This window comes from Rutidosis leptorrhynchoides, chromosome 11, assembly GCF_046630445.1.
Source record: "Rutidosis leptorrhynchoides isolate AG116_Rl617_1_P2 chromosome 11, CSIRO_AGI_Rlap_v1, whole genome shotgun sequence".
Taxonomy (NCBI): domain Eukaryota; kingdom Viridiplantae; phylum Streptophyta; class Magnoliopsida; order Asterales; family Asteraceae; genus Rutidosis; species Rutidosis leptorrhynchoides.
The window spans coordinates 350058112-350063590 of record NC_092343.1 but is presented as its reverse complement, the minus strand read 5'-3'; positions in this window follow the sequence as shown (position 1 = coordinate 350063590).

The following is a 5479-nucleotide window of genomic DNA, read 5'->3' as shown; positions in this document are numbered from 1 at the left end:
CATTAGTTTATCATAATCATTCATTTTCATCATTTTAATAGACCACAAGAATTTCATTTCCAGTTCTCATAAATATACGTCCCATGCATAAAGACAAAAATCATTCATATGGATTGAACACCTGGTAACCGACATTCACAATATGCATATAAGAATATCCCCATCATTCCGGGATCCTCCTTCGGACATGATATAAATTTCGAAGTACTAAAGCATCCGATACTTTGGATGGGGCTTGTTGGGCCCAATAGATCTATCTTTAAGATTCGCGTCAATTAGGGTGTCTGTTCCCTAATTCTTAGATTACCAGACTTTAATAAAAAGGAGCATATTCGATTTCGATAATTCAACCATAGAATGTAGTTTCAATTACTTGTGTCTATTTTGTCAAACATTTATAAAAGTGCATGTATTCTCAGTCCCAAAAATATAAAGGGTAAAATGTCATAACCCGTCCTTAATCATAAGAACGTGTTAGATAACGTATGATTTCATTGCGAGGTATTGACCTCTATATGCGACATTTTTAAAAGAAAACTGCATATATTATACATTACAAACCATGATCCTTATTTTTGATACAAGCTTTGGACAAAATAAAGATGATTATCGTTTAGCGATAATCTTCGACTTACAGACTTTACAAATGATAATAACAACCCGATTTCTAGCATATTTTACAACACAAGTTCTTGGATATGCAGTTTTGTTTTTGACACATATATGCGTACGCAAGATCTTGCTCAAATTCAACATAATGCAGCGGAAGCTTTAGTAATCACCTGAGAATAGACATGTTTTAAAAGGTCAACATAAAGTTGGTGAGATATAGGTTTAATGCCGGCAGCAATATATATATATATATATATAGACCACAAGATTTCGTATATAAACAGTTTAATAAAAATATTCTAAGTGGTTGAGCACTTGGTAACCATACTTAACATTCAATCACGTCGCATATTCCCTTTAATATGAAATCTTACTACACCGTACCAAGTGTAGTCACAAAACGAAGTACTGTGCAACCGTTGAATACTGGTCGTCCAGTCCGGTTGGGGTTGTCAGGCCCGATAGATCTATCAACAGGATTCGCGTTTACAATACCGCTGTAAATATTAGTTACCAAGCTACAGGGAAGTATGCCAGTGGTACAACTCAACGTAGAATATATTTTTCAGTTACTTGTGTCCATAATGTAAAACATAAAATACATGTATTCTCATCCCGAAATATTTAGAGTTTAAAAGTGGGACTATATACTCACTCTTGTCTTGAAGATATGTAATTTCGACTTGGTCTCCGATTGATATCATGAACCTATCCATATATAATATATCAATACCTTTTCTTTTTAAAACAATCGTCACATATATATACTTATTATACTTTTAATACTTTTAATAATTTCTTAGTCCGTAGTTAGCAGTCCGATGTTAGTAATTCAATTTTAATGGTTCATTTTTAGGTGTTTAATAAACCCCCAATGAAATAAATAAAACCCCCATCGTATATGTATTGGTCGAGATTAATCTTGACCCACGGTACCGGTGTTGTCAAATGACGTGTTGCGTACATAAAGTACCGGTGTTGTCAAATGACGTGTTGCGTACAATCATGGGATCTTATGATTAATCTTCTCGTGTTGTTTACGGGTGATCCTGAACCATATAAAATTAAATTATGAGTACATATATATAAAATATCATGTTATTTTAAAAAGATGTGATTTATTTAATTTTCTCCAATTATTTTCGTAGCAAAACTAGTCTTAGATATCCGATCTCGTTTTGGTCATAGTTTCTTCGTTACAACTCCGTTTTCGTTGATTCAACTTGCCACTTCCTTGGATCGAGTCCCTCTTTAATACTATGAACTGTAAATACCTTAGTTTGTATTCTAAATCACAGGTCATAGGTCAAACTTTAGTGAAACTTATGAAGTTAATCATTTTCCATCATGTAAACAACCTTAAATGATTATTTTTCTAAAAATACTTATACTTTGAGTTAAATCATGAAATTTTTATGTGTTATCATATTCATAAGAAATATCATTTTTCCAGAATATAAACCTTCAATTCAAAGTTTAAGATGGTTTTTAATTATCCAACCCAAAACAGTCCCCGGTTGCACTCCGACGTCGTAAAAATAGTTTTTAAGATATTCTTTGAAAAACCAAGTTATACCTTGTTAAATTAGCATATACATAAGTTATATAACAGGTATTGAAGTATTTTAAAAGTTAAGTTAGAAGGATCTATTTAGTTTGCAAATAAGTTTGAAAACATTCAAACTATGTTCTTGTTGTTAAACTTTTATACCACAAAATAAGATAGCTATATATATATGAATCGAATAAGGTTATGAACATAGATTCTAGCTCAAGTTCCTTGGACTAGGTTGCTGTAAAATAGAAGTAAAAAGCTAGAACCAAAAGGGTGATGGAAGTGGATGAAAGATTGGAAGTAAGTTTGTGTTCTTGGAAAGGATTCTTGAAGTGTTTTTGTATGGTTTTCTTATGGTGTTTAAGTAAGGTTTTTGAAGCTAGATCTTTATGGAACTTTGCTGGATTGTTGAAGGTGTTTAAGGGTTATAAGAGTGTGTGTTTTATCTAGGAGATTGAAGTAGTAAATGAATCAAAAATGATGATACATATATACTCCTAAAAACGTGATTCTTAAGGGTATATGGACAAAATTTTAGTTTGTATTTTTGTAATTAGTCTTGCAATGATTCAAAAGTAATTACCTTATACATAAGGCATGAATAAGGGCTGGTTAGGTGGTGATTTGATGTGTATATACTAATAGTAAATACGTATAGAAGTTAGGTATGATACGAGTACAAATACCCTAGATATACGTATAGAAATTTTGTGAAAAATGGAATGAGGATTCAAATATAGCTATCTTTTGTGAATACACTTATATGGTTTTATGTATTTAAGTCTTTAAAAGTGATTAAATACATTACCTATACGATATATGTATAAACATTATAGGTCATAAGTATTTATGTCAATTAACGTTACGTATGGTTATCGTTTTGAAAACTTAAGTTAGTAGTTTCAAAATATACTTATAACTTATTGTTATTAATACAAAATAAGATATTATAACATTCTTAGATCATGTTAAATATGTATGTATACATATATATACACAAACGTATAATTATCATATATTGTATAGTTCGTGATATCATCGGTCAAACTAGACGGTCAAACGTTGTGTAAGCTCTTTTCAAAAACATAAATCTCATCAATTTGGATTGCTTATCATGTTGGTAAGGTTTAATTTATGTAAATATTATTCTTATAAGTATAGAACGATCGAAAAAGTGCGGGTCATTACAGTACCTACCCGTTAAATAAATTTCGTCCCGAAATTTTAAAATTGTACCTATTTTGCGTCATCGAGAAATAAGGGCGGATACTTTTGCTTCATCTGATCCTCTCGTTCCCAAGTAAACTCGGAACCTCTTCTAGCACTCCAACGAACCTTAACTATCGGTATGTTGCTCTGCTTGAGCTGTTTAACTTCACGATCCATGATTTCAATTGGTTCTTCGACGAATTGTAGTTTCTCGTCGACATGGATTTCTTCAAGAGGAATGGTGAGGTCTTCCTTTGCAAGACACTTCTTAAGGTTTGAAACGTGAAAGGTATTATGTACTCCGGCGAGTTGTTGCGGTAACTCGAGTCGATAAGCTACCGGTCCAATGCGTTCAATAATCTTGAACGGACCTACGTACCTTGGGTTCAGTTTACCCCTTTTGCCGAAACGTATTACACCTTTCCATGGTGACACCTTTAGCATAACCATGTCCCCGACCTGAAACTCTAATGGTTTCCTTCGAACATCGGCGTAGCTCTTTTGGCGACTACGGGCTGTTTTCAATCTCTCCTTGATCTGTACTATCTTCTCAGTCGTTTCATGTATGATTTCGGGACCAGTTAAATGTCGATCTCCTACTTCATTCCAACAAATAGGAGATCTACACTTCCTTCCATACAATGCTTCGAATGGCGCAGCTCCAATGCTCGCATGATAACTATTATTATACGAGAATTCTGCTAACGGTAGATATTTATCCCATCCGTTTCCAAAATCGATCACACATGCCCTGAGCATGTCTTCAAGAGTCTGAATTGTTCTTTCACTCTGCCCGTCGATTTGCGGATGATATGCGGTACTCATATCCAAACGAGTTCCTAGTGCCTCCTGTAGTGATTGCCAGAATTTTGAGGTAAATCTACTATCACGATCGGATATAATGGAAATAGGTATTCCATGCCTTGAAACAATTTCCTTTATATACAATCGTAATAGTTTCTCCATTCTATTCGTTTCCTTTATAGGCAAGAAATGTGCAGACTTGGTGAGACGATCAACAATCACCCAAATGGTGTCGTATCCCCAGGCAGTCTTTGGTAACTTCGTGATGAAATCCATGGTAATACCATCCCATTTCCATTCTGGGATTTCTGGTTGTTGAAGTAACCCTGATGGCTTTTGGTGTTCTGCTTTGACTTTGGAACAAGTTAAACATTCCCCAACATATGTTGCAACGTCGGTCTTTAAGTTAGGCCACCAATAACGTGTCTTAAGATCTTGATACATCTTTCCAACTCCAGGATGTATCGAGTATCTTGTCTTATGTGCCTCGTTCAATATCAACTTTCTTAATCCACCCAACTTCGGTACCCAAATACGGTTTGCAAAATATCGAATTCCATCCTCCCGTATAACGAGTTCCTTCTCATACTTCTTCATTATTTCATTTCTTATGTTTTCTTTATTGAGTGCTTCTCGTTGAACTTCTTTGATTTGTGAGTTGAGGTTCATGCGAATTTTTATGTTCATCGCTCGTACTCGAATTGGTTCTCGTTCCTTTCTGCTTAGAGCGTCAGCCACCACATTCGCTTTCCCGGGATGATAACGAATTTCACAATCATAATCGTTTATCAGCTCGACCCACCTACGTTGCCTCATGTTCAATTGTTTCTGATCAAAAATATGTTGGAGACTTTTATGATCAGTAAACACAGTGAATTTAACCCCATACAAGTAGTGTCTCCACATCTTCAATGCAAACATGACTGCTCCCAATTCTAGATCATGCGTCGTATAATTCCGTTCATGAATCTTCAAATGTCGGGATGCGTATGCAATCACTTTCTTCCGTTGCATAAGAACACAACCAAAACCTTGTCGTGAAGCGTCACAATATATTTCAAAATCATCGTTCCCTTCTGGTAACGATAAAATAGGCGCTGTAGTTAACTTCTTCTTTAGTAATTGAAATGCACTCTCCTGCTCAGAGGTCCATTCATATTTCTTCCCTTTTTGCGTTAACGCTGTCAACGGCTTAGCTATTCGGGAAAAATCTTGAATAAACCTTCTATAATAACCGGCTAAACCCAAAAATTGGCGTATCTGCATTGGTGTCTTAGGAGTCTCCCATTTTTCAATGGC